Source organism: Amblyomma mixtum, chromosome 4 (genome assembly GCF_055824585.1).
Source record: "Amblyomma mixtum isolate Tamu chromosome 4, ASM5582458v1, whole genome shotgun sequence".
NCBI lineage: Eukaryota > Metazoa > Arthropoda > Arachnida > Ixodida > Ixodidae > Amblyomma > Amblyomma mixtum.
In genome coordinates this window covers 27,816,690-27,838,201 of record NC_143015.1, presented here as the reverse complement: position 1 = coordinate 27,838,201, position 21,512 = coordinate 27,816,690, and the positions used below count along the sequence as shown (strand labels likewise).

At 49.4% G+C, this 21,512-nt stretch overlaps 1 non-coding gene and 1 pseudogene across 1 annotated transcript; both read right to left on the bottom strand.

Annotated features, from left to right (window-relative positions):
• Positions 1–8,843: 8,843 nt before the first annotated feature.
• On the bottom strand, positions 8,844–8,917 carry TRNAI-AAU (transfer RNA isoleucine (anticodon AAU)). The gene has a single exon. It is a non-coding gene; the product is annotated as a tRNA-Ile (tRNA).
• A 303-nt stretch (positions 8,918–9,220) lies between these two features.
• On the bottom strand, positions 9,221–14,492 carry LOC149345999 (uncharacterized; annotated as a pseudogene).
• Between the last annotated feature and the right edge of the window lie 7,020 nt (positions 14,493–21,512).

The window sequence follows — 21,512 nt, the reverse complement described above, 5'->3', positions numbered from 1 at the left end:
AGGAATCAAGGTAACCCATGCCATTCGTGTTTCTCCTATGCACACACTACGGCTTCGTTCACCACTCAGGTAAAAGTGGCAGTGCCTGCGCCATCGACGTTAAACTGCGTTGAGAGCAGGAGAAGAAAAATACAACGTGGCCTGCGCAGGGATTGAACCTACGACCTTCGCGTTATTAGCACAACGCTCTAACAAACTGAGCTAGCAGGCCAGAACTATTCCAGGAATGAAGGTAACCCATGCCATTCGTGTTTCTGCTATGCACAGACTACGGCTGCGTGGACCACTGAGGTAAAAGAAGCAGTACCTGCACCATCGACGTTAAACTACGTTGAGAGCAGGAGAAAAAAAATGCAATGTGGCCTGCGCAGGGATTGAACCTACGACTTTCGCGTTATTAGCACAACGCTCTAACCAACTGAGCTAGCAGGCCAGAACTAAAAATGCAATGTGGCCTGCGCAGGGATTGAACCTACGACCTTCGCGTTATTAGCACAACGCTCTAACAAACTGAGCTAGCAGGCCAGAACTATTCCAGGAATGAAGGAAAGTGGACCACTCAGGTAAAAGGGGCAGTGCCTGCACCATCGACGTTAAACTGCGTTGAGAGCAGGAGAAAAAAATGCAACGTGGCCTGCGCAGGGATCGAACCTATGACCTTCGCGTTATTAGCACGATGCTCTAATCAGCTGAGCTAGCAGGCCAGAACTTATGGGGCTTTATTCTTGTGATAACGCTCAAAGGGCTAGAAGCAGTTGTCGCTCTCTAGCACCAGCGTGACAGCCCTAGCAGTCAGAGCTGTGACCCCCAACCCGCGGTGCGGTGTGTCGCAACCACGGCGGGTTCGGGCCAGAGGGGACAAACACGAGTATGCTACTCGGAGGAGCGTTTATTGCTCCCGAGCAATACAGTGCAGCAGCAACAATACAACCGCCGTAACGAGGGAGAGGGTTCCGCTCGCGTACGGGGGTGAAAAACACAAAGGAAAGAACGCACGCAAAAATGTGGGGGAAGAAGGTTCCGCTCACCTCGCGTGGTTCCTCGCTCACGGCCCGCGGCGGTCAAGTCACACGCGGTGGCCGGGCGATAAGGGCAGCGGTCTCCGTGGCAGATCTCTGATCCGTGCGTGTGCACGGCTCCCGCCAGAAGACAAGCGAGCCTTGGGAGAAACGCGTCTCCTCCCGGGCTGTGGAGAGGAGGTCTCTCCGTTGTAAGAGGGGAAAGAGGGAAAGTCTCCGCGGCGGCGTCGCGGCGGGGAGCGAAAGGAAGCGGGGGTGGCGAGAGTGCCCTCCCGCGCAAAACCTCCCGAACGGCGCGCGCATAGCATCGCGGGATAATTACGCGCGGCCGTTACAATGGGGCAGGGGATTCATGTGTATCCCCACATCCCCCCCTCCTTAAAACTGCCCTACGGCCGAAAAGTGACCGCGTTCACACAAAAGGGTATACCGAGTGGGGCCTGCGAAACACCGTTTAACTTTAAAACCAATTAAGAAAAGATTCAGCTCACAGCCAGCAGTGCCGTCGTCGAAGGCAGTGGACGCCAGGGCAGGAAGGCAGTGTGGATGACCGCCACGGACGACCGTGGAGCCCAGGGTTGAAGGGGGTCGATGACTGCAGGTCCCGTGAGTCGGCCAGGGCAGCTTTGCCGGGACGCGCGGGCGGCAGGCAGGCTCAGGGCAATTACGCATCGTGTCGTAGCGTACGGCAGGCCCCCACTCAGCTGGATGAACCGCTTGCTCTTGGCTCGCCCTCTTTTCCTCTCGTTGGGGGGTGACAAAGGCGCGCCGACCCATTTTCCCTCTGCCGGAGAGGACTTGCGAGGCGGGCCCAGCGGGGCACCAAGCTTCTCTTGCTGGCGAAGCCGCTGCCGCGGGGACAGGGGGACTCCAAGGCGGCCTCTCTGCTGCAGTTTTCGCCGTGGTAGACACAGGCCCCGGTTTCTCCGAATTCTCGCTCGCTCGTCCCGCGGCCGACCGGAAGCTGTTTTTTTTCGGCATGGTTGCTCTATGGTGGCAGCGGGATCTTGGTTTTGGAATGCGGCCGCCCTCCAAACGGCCTGGCTCTCGGTGTTCGAAGCAGCAACGGTCGTTGCGGCGTCTGCTGGCTCTCCTCCGGGCACGCTGTGAAGGCTGGCCTGCGGCTGCAAGGCTGTCTTTTCTTTCTAGTTACTTTCCAGATTTACACTTCTTTTTTAAGCTAGTCTAACCCCGCTCGGTCGTTTCCGACGAGAAAGCGTGTGCTTGCTCCAGAAGCCGTGGTGCGAAATATGGAAGGGGTGTTCCGTCCATATTAAGCAGGAGAAATTACTCCCTGCGCGTTGGTCAGAGTTGGTTCTGCCGTGGGCGCAAGTTGTAACGAGGCGCAGGGCTCTGTTGTCGAGCCTTGCGTCTCGTTGCGGCTGCCTGCTGGCGGGGGAGGGTGTTCTCCACAGGCCACTCGTTCCCTCTGTCAAAGTAGGGTTTGAGATCACAGACATGCACTGGCCCGCCGGTCGGTCTTAGCGTCAAGTCCGCCAGCCTGTAGACGAGAGAGGAAAGTTTCTCCCGAACTATATGGTCCCGTCCATTTCGGCGCCAGAGAAGCAGAAGACTGGCATCGCTCAGAACGTGACTGCGCCTCAACACCAGGTCACCCGGTTTGTAGTGAATTTCCCGATGAGAGCGGTCATACTGCGCTTTCTGCTGGGCCCGAGCAGTGCTCAGATTCCAGCCTGCTTTGTCCAAAGCCTCCGTCATCCTCGCGCGCAGCCCGGTCGCATAGTCGGCGCGTGCCGACCAAGCAATCGGGGTGTTGCTGCGAACCTGCAGAGTAAGTTCTAACGGGTTCGGCAGCTCCCTGCCAAGGTTGAGAGCGGCAGGTGTGTACCCAGTCGAGCGGTTCACGGTCGACCTGAGAGCAAACCCAATATCGGGGAGACAGGTGTCCCAGTCGATGTGCGTCCCCGCAAATGCAACGAGCATGTGCTTGATGTTGCGGTTCACGCGTTCCGTGGGATTCGCCTGGGCGTGGTACGTGGTTGTTCTCCTGTGCTTAATGCCAAGGACCGCACAGGAGTCCACGAAAAGTTTGGCAGTGAAGTACGATGCATTGTCCGTTATCAACTGCCCGGGGTAGCCGAATCGTGTGAACACCTCGATCAGCTTCCCCATGATTACGCGTGCCGTCAGCTTTCGAAGTGGGAACAGTTCCACCCATTTGCTGAAATGGTCTGTGACAACGAGCAGATATTGGTTTCCACTCGGAGTCCTGGGGTAAGGTCCCATGACGTCACAAGCCGCAATTTGTCAAGGACCCTGGCTATTGATCAGCTGCATGAGCCCAGGTGGGCGTCCACCACGTGGCTTGACCCTTTGGCACACGTCGCACGAGCGGGCGTAGCGTATCGCATCCCGCTTCATGCCAGGCCAGGTAGCGAGGCGGCACAACTTGAGGTAAGTCTTAGGGCCACTCGCGTTCCCAGCGATGCACGCGTCATGAAAGTAGCGTAAAAGTGCTCCTCTCAACGTGCGTGGGATCACCACCTTGAAGGACTCGTGTGTATCCTTCTCGGAGGGGATATATCTCAGCAGGATGCCATCGGAGTCGAGCAGATAGGAATCCATCGCGCTCACAGCATTACCAGCTGTGTTCGAGCGCCCCGCACGGACAACAATACCAGTTGCCTCCATGTGCGCCGCGGCCGCGCCGCCCAGCTCCCTGAGCCCGTCGAACACTTTTCGACAAAATGGATCCTCCCGCTGTGCCTCCAACAGCTCCTTTCTGCTGAATACGCTCACCACTGAACTGATGCCTTCAAAGTGGTTTACGCTTTCGCCCTGGGAAGGCGGGGTGCCCCTTTCCTCGGCGCGTTGTGTGAGCTGCGCGGCAGTCGCGCTGCTCTGGCTGTCGGGCGCGGCGGAGTTGGCAGTGTTGTTACTTCCCAAGCTGTCAACGGGCGCGCGCGAAAGTGCGTCCGCCACCACGTTGTTCTTGCCCCCCCTGTAGCGCACGGTAAAGTCGTAACGCTGGAGGAGTAGCGCCCATCGCGCTAGGCGTCCGGACGGCTCGCCTAGGCGTCTCAGCGAAGTGAGTGCCATGTGATCAGTCTCAATCACGAAAGCGACTCCATCGACATAGTAGGCGAACTTCCGCAGAGCGAAGATAATCGCGAGACATTATTTTTCTGTCACGGAATAGTTTCTGTCTGCGGGAGTTAATGAGCGGCTGGCGAACGCCACCGGTCTCAGGCTACCTCCGTGCTCTTGAAGCAGGACCGCTCCTAAGCCCAGGTCACAAGCGTCCGTGTGGATCACAAATTCCCTGTTCAGGTCAGGCAGCCTTAGCTCTGTGGTTTCCGCGAGCGCGCAAGTGAGATGGCGTAGTGCCGCCTCTTGCTCGGGACCCCAATGCCACTTCACACCTTTCCTTAACAGTGTTGTTAAGGGGGCTTGCAGAGCTGCGCAATCTGGGATAAACTGTCGATAAAAGTTCACCAGCCCCAGAAAGCGTCTTAGTCCGCCTATATCTGCCGGCGACGGGAACTGCAAAATAGCCCGCAGCTTGTCTTCGCACGGCAGAAGGCGTCCTTTGTCTAGCGTAAACCCCAACAGTGTTATTCGGGTCGCCGCTATCCGGGTCTTGTTCGGGTTCAGAGTGATTCCCGCAGACCTCAGCCTTTCCAGTACATCCCTGAGATGGCGTAAGTGCTCATCAAAGGTTTCCGAATACACGACAATGTCATCCAGGTAAGCAAGAGCGTGGTGCCACCTTGCATGGCCTAGGACACGGTCCATCAGACGCTGGTAAGTCGCGGGCGCTCCGACCAGGCCAAACGGCATTCGGGTAAACTGGAAAAGTCCCCTGTGACAAGTGAAGGCAGTTTTCTCTCGATCACTGGGGGTCATCTCCACCTGAAAGTATCCTCTGCTAGCATCGAGCGTAGTGAAGTACTTCGCTCCACAAACATTGGACACTATCGAGGGAATGCTCGGAAGTGGGTATGCGTCCTTCCGTGTCACCTCATTCAGGCGTCGATAATCCACACAAAGGCGGGTTGTTCCATCCTTTTTGGGCACCAGCACCACTGGAAACCTCCAGGGGCTGTTTGATCGTTCCACAACGCCTGTATCGAGAAGCTCGTCCAGTGCGTTATCGAGCGCTTTCCTCTTAGCCAAGCTGACTGGCCGAGGATTGCACTTCCATGGAACAGCGTCGCCTGTCTCAATTTTGTGCCTAACCAGCGTAGTGCAGCCAGGCCGCTCTGTGAATACTGCGTCGTACTCGTTTAGGAGCAGAGACAAACGCGCTTTTTCCTCCCCCACAAGCTGTCTGAGTTGTCCAGCAGCGGGTGGGGAGGCCTGCATGCCGCCGCGGCGCGAAGTGCAACCGCAGGGGGGACAGGGGGTCGCGCGGGAGGAGGGAGGTTCCCTTCCGGTCGACAGGCTGGTGGTTCAGCCGGGCCGAAGGCGTTTCGAGGCTCTTTTTCGGGCGATCGTTGCGTACGGCTGCGCGCGAAGCATCGGAAAGCGAATGTGCTTTCGACGCTTTTTGGGGTTGAACGAAAGGGTTCAGGGTGCCACATGCTCGCTCACAATATCCTCCGTTGCAGACGTCAATAACAATGCCCGTCTTGGCGAGGAAGTCTCTACCAAGAATAATTGGAAACGATAGGTCGGGGAGGTGAGCGAAGCGCTGGCGCCTCACTCGTTTCTCCCACCGCACAAGCCGCGCGGCACCGCTCGCGTGTGCAGTGCCGCTGGCTAATCGGAACGTGAGGTTGCTCGCTCGCAGTCGGAGTCCGTTCCGACGGAGATGCTCACACACCTCGTAGCCAAACAGGGATGCGCTCGCTCCTGTGTCTTGCAATGCCATGAACTTACGTTGTGCCACTGTAAGCTCAATAAGCGGTACTGGCGTGTCGCTGGGTGGTTCCAAACGACAAGCCAACGGAGCTAGGAGTTCGTGTGACTCACTGAGCACCGCTGTTGATGCCGCCGCCGGTTGCGAAGCGTTGCTCACCGGCGGCTGCGTTCGTTTGCCGAAAGCACGTGCTCTCGGTTCACGGGGGGTCTGCACTCCCGGGCGTAGTGCCCTCGTTGGTTGCACCGGTAGCAGAGGGTATTCGGCCATTGCCGGGCGGGGAAGTTGTCGCCTCGCGCCGGTTGACCGTTCCTCCCTGCCGGGTGAACCGTTGCAGATGCCCTTTGGTCTAGCGTCCTCGGGTCGGTATGTCGGCCCCGATTCTGCATACCTTGGCCACGCGCAGCGTGTGCTGACCGCATAGCATACGTGTACGGGTCGAGAGCTCGGTCTGATAGTTCCCAACCGTTTCTCATTTGCCCGTCACTTAATGCAACCATCTCGGCTCCCTGGGAACGGTTTCGAAAAGTGTCTCCGTTCCAGGCGCATCGCGGCTCAAGTGCCTGCGACGCTGGCGGGGGTGGCCGATACGCGCGGGATGCGAGTATGTCCGCCTGTATGCGCTTGGCTGCCGAGGCGAGTTCGTCCAAGTCCCTGAACGGTACGCCTCGTAGGTAGGCTGCGAAGGTAGGGTGCGCTTGTCGCGTGACACGCTCTACCTTCTCGCCGTTCGAAGCTGAGGGGGTCTGCAAAACGATAGACTTAATTCCGGATGCTGCAGCTCCAACTCGCGCCGCAGACGACGGTCGTAATCTGCGGGCAAGAACTCCTCGCGAAACCTCGCTCGGAACTCCTCCATTGTGCCAAACCGATCGCCAGTAAGGCAGCCTGATCAGTCAGTGAGATTGGCACGACACGCGCCAGAATCTCGCCATCGGAAAGCCCTGTCGCCTGCTGGTAGGTCAGCATGCGCTCAAGGTACTCGTTGGCACTGACAAAATCGCGATAGCCGCCGTAGCTGGGAAGGTCCACCCTTAACCTCGGACTCGCCGCTGGAGCGGGTGTTTGCAGGTTGTTCTGCACGATACCCGTGAGGCTCTCTATGAGGCGCAAGGCGATGCGAAACACAGCCTCTTGGGCCTGGCCAGGTAGTTCTGGCTGAGGGGCCCCCTGGGATGAGCAAGATTGCACATGTCGCGCCATGCTCTCCCTACCTGGCGGCATAACGCTTGGAGAGAAGTGCCTAGCGTCGCCGCTCGTCTGAGCCGGTGTGTCGTGTGAATCACCGCTCGGCTCAAACGATATAAGATCACAGGGGCTAGCGTCAGCCTCTGGGAACACACCTGCAGTAGTTGTTAGCGCCGTGCCAAGATGTTGCTGCTGAGAAGCCGTATTGGAGAACCACAGCAGGGACTGGATGTCAATCCCGCTCGCCGCCATGGCTAGTCTGTGTGTCGGCAGTCGCTCACACAGACACTCGGTTTGTCACCCCTCTGGCCCCATGTTGGGCGCAAAAATATGGGGGTTTATTCTTGTGATAACGCTCAAAGGGCTAGAAGCAGTTGTCGCTCTCTAGCACCAGCGTGACAGCCCTAGCAGTCAGAGCTGTGACCCCCAACCCGCGGTGCGGTGTGTCGCAACCACGGCGGGTTCGGGCCAGAGGGGACAAACACGAGTATGCTACTCGGAGGAGCGTTTATTGCTCCCGAGCAATACAGTGCAGCAGCAACAATATAACCGCCGTAACGAGGGAGAGTGTTCCGCTCGCGTACGGGGGTGAAAAACACAAAGGAAAGAACGCACGCAAAAATGTGGGGGAAGAAGGTTCCGCTCACCTCGCGTGGTTCCTCGCTCACGGCCCGCGGCGGTCAAGTCACACGCGGTGGCCGGGCGATAAGGGCAGCGGTCTCCGTGGCAGGTCTCTCATCCGTGCGTGTGCACAGCTCCCGCCAGAAGACAAGCGAGCCTCGGGAGAAACGCGTCTCCTCCCGGGCTGTGGAGAGGAGGTCTCTCCGTTGTAAGAGGGGAAAGAGGGAAAGTCTCCGCGGCGGCGTCGCGGCGGGGAGCGAAAGGAAGCGGGAGTAGCGAGAGTGCCCTCACTCGCAAAACCTCCCGAACGGCGCGCGCATAGCATCGCGTGATAATTACGCGCGGCCGTTACAATGGGGCAGGGGATTCATGTGTATCCCCACAAACTATTCTAGGAATGAAGGTAACCCATGCCATTCGTGTTTCTGCTATGCACACACTACGGCTGCGTGGACCACTGAGGTAAAAGGGAGGTACCTGCACCATCGACGTTAAACTGCGTTGAGAGCAGGAGAAAAAAATACAACGTGGACTGCGCAGGGATTGAACCTACGACCTTCGCGTTATTAGCACGACGCTTTAACAAACATAGCTAGCAGGCCAGAACTATTCCAGGAATCAAGGTAACCCATGCCATTCGAGTTTCTGCTATGGACACACTACGGCTGCGTGGACCACTCAGGTAAAAGGAGCAGTGCCTGCACCATCGACGTTAAACTGCATTGAGAGCAGGAGAAAAAAAATGCATCGTGGCCTGCGCAGGGATTGAACCTACGAGCTTCGCGTTATTATCACGACGCTCTAACCAACTGAGCTAGCAGGCCAGAACTATTCCAGGAATCAAGGTAACTCATGCCATTCGTGTTTCTGCTATGCACACAGTACGGCTGCGTGGACCACTCAGGTAAAAGGGGCAGTGCCTGCACCATCGACGTTAAACTGTGTTAAAAGCAGGAGAAAAAAATGCAACGTGGCCTGCGCAGGGATTGAACCTAGGACCTTCGCGTTATTAGCACGACGCTTTAACAAACATAGCTAGCAGGCCAGAACTATTCCAGGGATCAAGGTAACCCATGCCATTCGAGTTTCTGCTATGGACACACTACGGCTGCGTGGACCACTCAGGTAAAAGGAGCAGTGCCTGCACCATCGACGTTAAACTGCATTGAGAGCAGGAGAAAAAAAATGCATCGTGGCCTGCGCAGGGATTGAACCTACGACCTTCGCGTTATTAGCACGACGCTCTAACCAACTGAGCTAGCAGGCCAGAACTATTCCAGGAATCAAGGTAACTCATGCCATTCGTGTTTCTGCTATGCACACAGTACGGCTGCGTGGACCACTCAGGTAAAAGGGGCAGTGCCTGCACCATCGACGTTAAACTGTGTTAAAAGCAGGAGAAAAAAAATACAACGTGGCCTGCGCAGCGATTGAACCTACGACGTTCGCGTTATTAGCACGACGCTCTAACCAACTGAGCTAGCAGGCTTTTTTTTTCTTTATTACCGGTATCATGACACTCAATATACAGACAAAACACACCAGTGTGACTTCGGTTGGCGGAATACAGTCAAAATTTCTTCAGACACACCATTCCATCAAATACATTGATCCACTCAGGGGGCTCGGATAACACTGATAGACTTCTCTCATGTATACCATATGCTGAATAAAATTTTCGCGTACAGACCGAACATTAACATCTGCATGGCGGACTGCCATTCTGATTTGCCAGAGACTGTGAGGGCCCAATGCATAAACATATCAAAGGGAATGCCTTCATTACACTTGACTGGGAGAAACTGGATCCCGTATGGCGTTATAGGCAGCTGTTTCCTTAAAGTTCGCTACAGTATGTCCCAATGGAATATAGGGTCCCAGCAGTCAATAAATACGTGTTCAATAGTTTCTGGCTTTTTGCAGAGTAAGTAGTTAATTATCCAGGGTACAAGTACCCCTTTCTGATCTAGCCATGCTTTTACGGGTAGTGTGTTCGTGTGCAGCTTAAAGAAAAATGATTTGACTGAAGGTCTTACCGGCATTTTTTTTACCCGTTTTAAAACGTCCTTTCCTGGGCCCGCACAGTAAACAGACCTGTACATCGGTGTCGGCAGTAGATTTTCAATTAAGTCTGCATACAGTTGGTTTTTTGTAACAGAGCAGAGATAGTCCATTGAAAACCTTGAATGCAACATGCAGAGGGAAACAACAATTTCATGGAAGTAACCAGTCACACGGCGACATCTTATATCACTTGTAGTCACAATAAATTCAGGAAGCGCTTTCGCAAGTCGAACTTGTATGACTGTGCGCAAAGAACTGTGGCTTTGATCGCGCAGAAAAAAGAAACGTGGCACAATCTGCCTAATAAACAAATGAGAAAGACCCAGGCCTCCACCGCGGACTGAGCGGAAAAGGTTGGTACGACACACCCTCTCCGAAGTTGAGCCCCATATGAACACAGCAAAAACCCGATGCATTTTCTGCACATTTGCACGGGACATACACAGCACTTGCAACACGCTGCTGCTGCCGTGTTGCTCGCTGCCGCCTTGTTTCCTACCGTGCTCTCGGTTTTAGTGTTAGGAGAAAGATTTCTCGATTTTAAACCTGTATGTTGCACAAGCTATACCAAGGCTAACATGCCGGAGACATGTCCTTCCTGCGACAAATGTCTGCCAAGTGACGGACTCTCCATCAAGTGCGCCGAATGTGAGTACACCTACCATTTCGGCAATTGCTCTGGTGTTTCTGCGTCAACATATAAGGGAAAAGGCGAGAAAGGTCGCAAAGCGTGGAGATGTCCAGACTGTCGTAAAACAAACGCAGGAAGCTCTGACACACCCAGCACGCAACCTGACCTTGCTAGCTGTTTAGCCGGCATATGTCAAAAACTTGATGCTCTTGCTGGCCTCCCTGACCAAGTCGATGAAGTAAAGAAGTCTATTGAACTAATGTCAAAAAAATACGATGATATACTTGGGCAACAGGTAAAACACGAGAAAGAGATCAGTACCTTAAAGAAACGTGTTAGTGCACTTGAAACCAGAGTCGACGCTGATGATGTTGAGTCGTTGAAAATGACTGTAAACGACCATGAGTGGCGAAACAGAAAGCTGAACCTAGAGGTGCACGGCATACCGGTGACAAATTATGAGAATTTGATGGAAAAGGTAAATGACGTAGCAAAATCTGTGAATTTGCCAGAGCTCACTTTGAATGATGTCGATGTTGTGCACAGACTTCCTTCAAAGCCAGGAAAGGTGCCCGGGATCATTGTACGGTTCTCAAAGCTCTCAACTCGTGACATGTGGTTTCAGAAGCGGTCAGTTTTAAGAGATGTTCAGTCAGATGTTTCAGTCAGCGAAAACATGACGCGTCAAAGCCGTGAGCTCTTGCGCTATGCAAAGGCTTGGGCAGGTGAAAATGATTACCAGTACGCTTGGCACCGGAATGGGAAAGTGTTCGTTAGAAGGAAACAACATGATCCCGCGATTATCATCAATTGTGCAGCAGATTTGGACCAGCTATAAAGCCAGTAATTTGCGGTAACACGCGGCACTCTTTTTTCAATGTCTCTTTATACTAATCTTGTTGATCTTTCTGACCTCAGTAGTTCCATTAAGCCTGATAATCCTCATTGTTGCTCTTGTATTCATGTTAATCTCAGATCTGGTCGAAATAAGCAAGAAGAACTTGACTGTTTTTTCAGCGAAGTGGAAGCTCGTTTCAATGTTGTTATGTTTTCAGAAACGTGGTTTACTTGTGAAGGTGACGTCTAGTTATTCCGACGTACAAGTGTTTCTATTTGAACCGATCCATAAGAAGGGGAGGTGGTGTTTCAATGTTAGTTTCAAATCTTATGGAATCAGAAATGCTGCCTGAATTTTGTTGTATTACACCCCATTACGAAGTCCTGGCAGTCAAGTCTGGCACAAGGATATTTTGTGTCTGCTATCGTCCACCGGGTAGCAGTTCTGCTGAGCTCTTTTTATTTCTTGATTCATTCCTAGAATTTGTTAACATCAACCAATATCAGTTAATTTTAGGTGGCGATTTTAACATTGACATGCTGGCCAACAATAACACAACAACCGAGTTCAATACTTTACTTAACGTTCACTCCTGTGAAAACGTCATCATGTCACCTACACGGATTACGACAGAATCAGAAACACTTTTAGATCTGTTCATAACAAACTTCAAAACAGAAAGCTTGAAATCTGGCACCATCGCTTATGCTCTAAGTGATCACATGCCAATATTCATATCTGTCAATCTCACTCTGAATTCTCAACGACAACCAGACCAAACATCCTTTTATCGAGTTATAAATGATCACACGTTATGCCAGTTTAAGGAACGCTTATCTATTGCTAACTGGGAACATGTTCTTGAGGAAAGCGACCCTGATGATGCTTACGAAAAATTTTTAGAGACATTTACTGACATTTATAATGCTTCCTTTCCACTGAAGAATTTCTCCCAATCAAAGAAAAGTAAGAAACCATGGGTCGACAAGGACATGTTGCAGTTGATAAAAAAACGAGATAAACTTTATAGACTGTTTTTGCAAAGTAGGTGCCCTGAAGAGCTGAAAACGTTCAAAAAGTTTAGGAACTTCGTCACAAAGCAACTTCGCGTCGCTAAAAAGCAATATCTTTATAACCGCTTTAATTCAACTGCTGGACAATCTGAAAAAGTTTGGAAGGTTTTAAAATCTATCCTCGCTAATTCTTCTGAACCGACCACAAAAATTATTCATGAAGGGATTCAACTAAAAGGTGCTGATCTAGCAGATGCCTTTAATGACTACTTTCTTTCCTTTGCTGACACATCAAGCGGCGACGTAAATCTGTCCTATATGAGTGCCCGAAATGGTAAAACAATATTTCTAACACCTGTTACAGTAAATGAAGTAACTACAGAATTTTTATCGCTTAATAATAGTAAAGCTACAGACGCGTCAGGTTTCCAGATACAGCCCATAAAATTTACCATCGACATTCTTGCACCTTGCCTCGCCCATATCTTTAACCTCTCCTTGGTTTCCGGAGTTTTTCCGCGTCTTATGCAAAGGGCAAAAGTGACAGTAGTGCATAAAAAAGGAAACAAAAATGAAATGGCAAACTATCGCCCGATATCAATCTTACCTGTATTTTCTAAAGGCCTCGAGAAAGTTATTCTTAAACGACTATCCTGCTTCACTGAAAGATATAACATTATCACTAACGCTCAATATGGCTTTCGTAAAAACAGATCGACTGAGTTAGCTCTCCTTGATCAGAAAGAATTCATACTAAAACATTTTGAGTCAAAAAACATGGTACTTGGATTATTTTTAGATTTTTCAAAGGCGTTTGACCTTGTTAATCACTCTGTGCTACTTAAAAAATTAGATCACTACGATATTAGAGGCATAGCCCATATTCTGATTTCCTCATACTTGCGACATAGGTCTTAGTTTGTCAGTATTGCTGGTGAATGCTCCCATTTGAAAGCGGTAGCTTCTGGCGTTCCGCAAGGAAGCATTTTGGGTCCGTTTCTTTTTGTTCTTTACGTCAATGATATTGTCCGCATTGATAGCACTGCTAAGTATATAATTTACGCAGATGACACTAGTCTGTTTTTTTCGGGTACTTCAACTGCTGATCTTGCAAATCGAGCTAATAAAACCTTAAAAGCAATAAATACTTGGACGGTTGATAATCACTTAAGAATTAACGTTAGTAAAACGGCAGCAGTCATGTTTCACCCACGTCACAAACACTTTGAACTACCTCTAATTGAATTAAACAATACCAGAATAGAGTTTGTGCAGTCTGTTAAAACTCTGGGCGTTTACTTTGCAGCAGATACGTCATGGAATGACCATATTAATTACGTAGTTCAGAAACTTTCCGGAACAGTTGGTATCATGCGCCGCAATTGCTTTAATTTTCCTATTTCAGTCAACATGTTACTTTACCACTCTTTGTTCTCTTCTATAGCCAACTACGGATGTATGGTGTGGGCAACAACAACAGCTGAAAATATTAACAAACTCACAGTGTTACAAAAACGAATTATACGCATTGCATGTAAAGTGCCATATTTCTTCCACACTGCGAGCCTTTTCCATCGACACAACGTCATACCAATGAAGTCCATGTATAACTATAGGCTGTGCTATAAATATAAACTCGCCATAATGAAAAATGATGACTCCTTACTTACACTGGCTGGGCTAGAGCAAAGCAGAACTGTGTATGATACCCGCGCAGCAGAAACTTGGAATGTTAAGAAATGCCGCACAAACTATGGCAAACAAATGTTGCAGCATACCTTACCGACACTTCTGAACCAGTTGTACTGCCACAAGAATGTTGATCTATCCAATATTTCTCTGAAAGAATTGCCCCAAATGTTCATGTAGTTTTTTTTTTCTTCCTATTACCACTTTGAGTGCACCTGTCAATTTTGCTGTCATTTACTTTCTCCTCCCTGTGTTTGCTTTTGTAGTCTCTCTGATCTAATGTACTTCTTCTTTCTTTTATAAGCACAATGTACTGCGTATTGAACGTACATGTCTCATTCTCTGTACCGAACATACTTTACTTACATTTTGTTTGATGTCGTACTCCGCCACCGTCAATGCTGCACTGTAAGAGGAAGCCAGGACCTCTCAAGCTGTCTATACAGCTTTTTCCCTGGCTGTCCTCGCAACACCCAGTTGCGGAAATAAACCTTCAAACCTTCAAACCTTCATACCAAACTTTGGCTATCAAGAACAAATTGCAAGCAGAGGCACGTGCAAACATTGAAAGGCCGCGACCCTGCCAGTTTCCCGTCCTCTCCTTCATTCTCTCCGTTGCATCACTCCAGTACCTTGCGGGTTCCTGATAGTGCTCGAACGGCACACCAAGATACGTCGTAGGTGTGCCTGTCCATGTCGTACAAGCAAACCTTTCTGGCTTGATGTCCCAGTTACCATGCCATATACCAACACTTTTTTCACAGTTTATCTCTGAGCCCGTCAGCTTACAGAAAGCCTTAGCGAGGTTGACCACTTCCAACACACTCTCGCGATCTTGACAAAATACGGCTATGTCGTCAGCGTGCGCCAACAGTTTTACCTCAGTAGAATGCATTCTGAAACCTCGTATTGCTGTTTGATGAATCACTGCTAAACAAAAGGGTTCGACATATATAGCAAACAGAAGAGGAGACAGTGGACATCCTTGTCTTACTGAAGATTGCACTGGAACCCTTTCCGTTAGTGACTTATTTATTATGCGCTTGGTACAACTATCGCGATAGGCCATCATTACACCGTCTAAAATTGTGCTGCCTACATTTGCATTCTTCAATATGCAGAAGAGGACTTCGTGTGACACCCTGTCGAAAGCTTTCGCCAAATCGAGTTGCAACATGGCAACTTGGCCGTCCATGTCGTCGCAGCATTCTAACACATTTGTGGCTACGTGAGTGTTCGTGCAGATTGTTCGACCTTTGATGCCGCATGTTTGATGTGGCGTAACTAATTGCTTGATCACACCTTGCACCAGCTTCGCGAGCACTTTCATAAACACTTTGTAATCGGTGTTCGTAAGGCTGATAGGCCTGTATGAACCTACTGACAGCAGCATGTCACGATCATCCGTCTTAGGAATCAAGACGATATGAGCAGCTCTGAAGGACGGTGCACCCGCCTTGTTTTATACGCCTGATTGATAACGCGATGCAACATATATGCTAGTTGATGGGCGAACGCTTTGTAAAATGTGGCTCCTAAGCCATCTGGTCCAGGGGACTTTCCTGCCGGCAGTTCGCCGATAGCGGCCTCGATTTCGCGGACACTTCTCTCTTCCTCAAGACTGTCTCTGACGTCATCTGCTATCTTTGGCATACCAGTCATGAATTCTGTGATGAAAGTGTCGCTGACACGATTAACGTTGCTAAACAACTCGCGATAATATTCCACGAATGCCTGCTCTATCTTTTTATGCTCACTCGTCACCTCGTTCTTATAGCGGATCTGTTTGATTTCATTTTTTGATGCATACCTCTTCTCGTCAGTAAGAGTGCGTTTATTCGGTGCTTCCCCAAGCTATAATCGTTCGCCTCGTGCACGAATCATAGCTGCCTTATATCTTTCATTGTCTATCACCTCAAGTTCACTTTTGGTTATTCTTATTTCGTCTGCCACTTTTTCAGGCTCCAAACTCACAGCGTTTCATCATCATCATCATCATTTATTATCCCTTAAGGGCCCTGGTTTGGGCATTACATAAGGGGGGGGGGACAAGAAAGTATGGCCATGGTCATATTTATACAGACAAAAAAACACAACGAGGCATGGTGATGTACGTGCATTTCTATGATCCGTGCATTTTGAAATATAGGGAAAACAAACGGACGAAAATTACACAGGCAGTTATGGTCCGCATACTTTAACAAACAACAAAACAGTATATTCACACACAAAAAGGAAAAGGAAATTACACAGGCAGTCATGGTGCGCATACATTTAACAAACAACAAAACAGTATATTCACACACAAAAAGGAAAAGCAATCGGGTACTGAACAAAAAAATGCAGTGTATTAGAGAAAAGTAAAGCAAAAGAAAAATGAAATCCTATTGCTGCACATCAGTTTATTTAGAAAAATGGGCGGATGTTAACTGCCTGAATTTTGAGTTGTCACGCTCATGGACAATATTTTCGGGAAGAGAATTCCATTCATCAATAGCCAAGGGCAAGAATGATTTATTAAAAGCATTTGTGGAACCAGTAATACGCTGCACGCTCAGGGAATTGAAGAGCCGACGGGACGTTCGTACAGGTGGTACCAGAAGGGAGGTTCGCAGGTCAGAGCGGTTGTAATATAGATTATGAAATAAACTCAGCCGTAATGTCTTCCTTCGATGAGTTAACGAGTCGAGATCAATGGATGATTTGATGGCACTAACGCTGATCCGTGTATCATATTTTGAGCAGATGAAGCGAGCTGCACGATTCTGGATGCTTTCTAGTAAGTCAATTAAGTATTGTTGATGAGGGCTCCATATTGCGCAGGCATATTCAAGTTTAGGTCTAATGTATACTTCATATGCGAGCTTACGAATGTTACTGGGGGATAAAGAGAGAGAACGCCTGATGAAGCCAAAAGTTTTAGATGTGTCCGCCACAATTTTCGTGATATGCTCCGATCAGTTCAGTTTGTCTGTGATAACTCCCAGATATCGGTATGATTCTACACGTGAAATGATCATGGAGTTCAATGAGTATGAATAATCAAGATTGGAGCGTTTTCGGGAGACTTGCATGCTCTTACACTTGGACACATTCAGTTTCATCAGCCAGGTGGCGTACCAGGTTTCTACTGTGTTGAGGTATTTCTGCAGGAGCAACTGGTCAGATGTATTAGTGATGCGACGATAAAGTACACAATCGTCAGCGAAAAGGCGGATTGTGGATGAAATGCCTGTAGGGAGGTCGATTATAAAGACTAAAAACAAAAGTGGACCGAGGACAGAGCCTTGGGGTACGCCTGAAATGACATTGGAGTTTTTTGAGCGATGGTCGCCAATAACAGTGAACTGAGTGCGGTCTGAAAGGAAGGAGGAAATCCATGATAGTACCAAGGGGTCAAGTGAGAGGGATGAGAGTTTAAACATCAGACGTTGATGTGGGACACGGTCAAAGACCTTAGAGAAATCCAGACAGATAATATCAGTTTGAAATGAAGAATCAAAATTGAGGTTAAGGTCCGTAGTAAATTCGTAAAGCTGGGTATCACACGAGAAACCAGAACGGAATCCATGCTGGTTGGCAAAGAAGAAGGAATTTTTGTCTAGATGAAGAGCAACCTGTGAGTATATGATATGTTCTAGCATTTTGCAAGCAATACATGTTAATGAAATAGGGCGATAGTTTGATTGATCAGAGCGATCACCTGACTTGAAAACCTTAACTTCCAGTCATTTGGAATCGAACTACTTGAAATTGATTGGCTAAAGATTATTTGTAATATCTGACATGAAATTTCTCTAGTGCCTTTTAGTATTTTGGTAGGTATCTCGTCAGGTCCAGGGGCGCTAGACGACTTCAAACTGTCGATAAGTTTACCTATGCCTTCGGCAGAAATGGAGATTGGGGGCATCTGGCTGAAATGAGAGCTGTAATGGTTGGGTACATGGAGGACGGGTTCATGAGTGAAAACGGAAGAGAAGTAATTGTTCATAACATCTGCACAGCGATCTGCAGAGACGTGCGAGCCATCTTGCTCACGCAAGATAATACCCTGCGGCGAGTTATGGTTTGGCAACAGAATCTTCCAGAATTTCTGGGGGTTATTTTTAATTATGTTTTGCAAATCAATATTAAAAAATTTCTTTTTGGAGCGTCTCAAAATATTCGTATAATTACGGAGACATTCGAAGTATTTATTCCATTTTGAAAACGGTGGCTGAAACAAGTATTCTAGCTGACGCTGCAGAGCTTTCTCTTTATTCATGTCATTTCGACGCTTGATGCTTGCTCTTTCAATCGCTGCCATTTTTACTTCATTTTTAAATTGTTCCTAGGCAGCCGAGTAATTTTCGGGCTCATAATTCTCTAGCCGCTCTAGTTTTCCTTCAACTCCTTTAACAAAGGGTTTATCATTGAGCAATTTAGCGTTCAACTTCCACAGGTGCCAGTAAAATCGTGGCTGCTTTTGCTTATTGCCATTGATGAAACTTACGAGGCTGTGATAAGAGAATGAAACAGGTATAACATTGTAGCTATTGCAGTGGGGGATTAGAGCTAGGGACACGTAAACTCTGTCAAGCCTTGCTTGATTACCTTGCTGGGCGTGAGTGAATTGTGGCCGCCCGCCGCTTGTTATAGTGTGACCTACATCCTCCGAGTTATAGTCATCCACCAAGGACCTAAGTAAGTCGGCGCTTCGATCATGTACGTCCATGACCACTTTCGATCTATCCTCCGAAAAGCAAACACAATTAAAGTCTCCCAGCAGAATAACCTTTCTTTCACAAGGCAGATACTGACTAAGTTGTTCAAAGAAAATACACCTCTCATTGACATTGTTGGGGGCATAGACACAAACCAGACGCCACATTTCCCCCGTCAACGAAACGTCCAAGACGATGAGGCGACCATTTTCAGACACAGTAATCATTTCCTCAATAATCCCCACACTTTTGCGTATCAATACAGCACAGCCGGCAGATCTTCCTACGGCATGACATACACAGACATTATAACACGTTTTGAAAGGTGACACCATACGATCAGTCTGCTCTTGTTCTTCCACCTTTGCTTCTTGGACTGCAATTAGATCTAGACCGGTTTCCATGCAAATGCGGCTAAGCTGGTATTGCCGTCGTCTTGCAGCCAAGCCTCTGACATTGTCGCTATGCGTAGGGAAGAATTTAAGTTATTCGTCATTTTGAATCAAGTAAATCAAGCAGAAAGCTACGAATGGTGTCATTACAAACATGATTGACATTGTTCTATCAATTCTAAGGTGAAAATTACAAAATGACACAGCATAACCAAGTCCAGTGAAATCTTCAACCGTACCTCAAATGTGTTGCTCGAAGTTTCCGTTGTTTCTTCCATTTCGAATCAGAAGTCCGGCACCTTCGACGGCACCAAGCTTGTCCGCTAAGTGGGCGTCACCGCCGAACTTCTATCCGGCGGGATGTTCGGTTTCGGGCGTAGCGTCGCCCGTCGCAACCCCGGCGTCTTTGGCGGGGGTTCATCGTTATTCGGCTCGTTTGGTTGTCCATCCTGGGTAGCTAACTGATCATGAGTTCTCTTCACCACCACACTTGTGCCTTTCTCGCTCGCGTCCATTGCCTCAGCATCGTCTGCTGGAATTGTTCCGCCGTGCGAGCTTAGAGAGCTTGCACCCGTAGACGCGTTCGACGTAGCGTGCTCCGGTTTAGAAGTAGTGGGAGACGCAGAATCACTAGCCTTGACCTTGTGGTCATCTCCGGACTTCTGTTCTGGAGACTTCGCATCCTCGCCACTCTTCTCCTCTGCTCATTTCAAAGATTCCTCAACTTCGGCTTCATCCATCAACAGGTCGTTGACGTCTAATTCCCTCGTAGCTTTCTGCCTGACAGAGGCATACGTCTTCTCGCACTGCTCTTCTCCGTGGCCGTATCGTTGTCATTGTGCGCAGCGTGGCATCTGGCAGTCACGTCGAATGTGGCCAGTATTGCGACAGCGCAAGCATATCGGGGCCCTGCCGGGCACCACCACAAGTGCCAGTTCACCTGCAACACGGATCTGATGTGGCAAGTCGTCCACCGTCACGCCCGTCTTCAAATTTAAGGCCACCAAGCGCGTCGAGGACGCCTTGTCTTGCACACCTTGAGCACGCCACCGTTCCCGGGAGACGTCCGTCACTCTTCCGTACGGCAAGAGCGCCGCACGTATGTCATCGTCCAGTACGTTGTGAAGCATCCAGTGAAGCTTGATACGCAAGGCTTGGTTGTTAGGATCTATCACAGCGCACCGCCTTTCCTTCACAAGCGATTCCTTCAAAGCCAAAAGCTTTTGCACGCCGTCTCCGTTTTTGAAGGTTACAGCCCATACATGACTCATCTGATACGCCCCCAGGGCGATAACGTCAGACAGCAGGCCTAGGCTAGGCAGTGTGTCACGGAAGTCTTCCACACGATATGGCCTTTCACGCACATCGGCATGCAAAAAAAGAGTGTTTAAAACAACTCGGCCTGTAGGCAGTTGAGGCAAAAGCACTTGATAATCCCGGTCATCAGAGCCAGAAATCCTGTTACCGCGGCCCTGCTGGACCGCTGCAGCCGCTCCTACGGAGCCCATGACACACACGTCCGTTCGCCTCGGCGTCCGGAAATGGAATCCAACTGAGCTAGCAGGCCAGAACTATTCCAAGAATCGTGGTAACCCATGCCATTCGTGTTTCTGCTATGCACACACTACGGCTTCGTGGACCACTCAGGTAAAAGTGCCAGTGCCTGCACCATGGACGTTAAACTGCGTTGAGAGCAGGAGAAAAAAAATACAACGTGCTCTGCGCAGGGATTGAACCTACGACCTTCGCGTTATTAGCACGACGCTCTAACCAACTGAGCTAGCAGGCCTTTTTTTTTCTTTATTGCCTGAATTGCTAATCTAAACACCAAACAATATCACAGAAAGGAAGGACAAGCTCTCATATCACAATCATAATATTCTTCAGCCCTCCTTCGGCTGAATTTGTGCGATTAAAAGCCTCTGAGATTTATCAGCACTTCCACGCGTTCCAGCCATTCAGGTACACATTTCTGCACTTTTTGCTCATTGACATTGCTTCGAATACTTTCCCTAAAGAACTGTCGTGCTGAACGAGCATCAATGTCACCATTCTCAACAGACATTCTGCTCTTCCATATGCTATGCAAGGCAAATAACATGATAAGATCGAAAGGTGTGCCATCATCACTCTCTACAGGGAGGAACCGGATGCCGTGTGGGTTCAGGGGGAGTTCTTTTTTGAGTGTCCGCTGGAGAACATCCCAAAGAAAAATGGCGTCCCAGCACTCCAGAAACACATGCTCGATGGTTTCGTCCTTCCGGCGTATGATTCAGTGCACCCCCTAAGGCACAAAAAGACCTTTCTGGTCCATCCACTTCTTGACCGTTAGCGTACTGGTGTGGAGCTTAAAAAAGAACATCTTAGCCCCAGCCGGCACAGGCATCCTCTTCACTCTTTTCAAAACATTTTTCCCTTTTTGGAAAGAAAAAATCGTCCTATACAATGGCTCAGGAAGCACAACATCACGCAAATCTTTGTACAGCTTTTTCCGACTGACACCACACAAATATTCTAACGAAAAGCGGACAG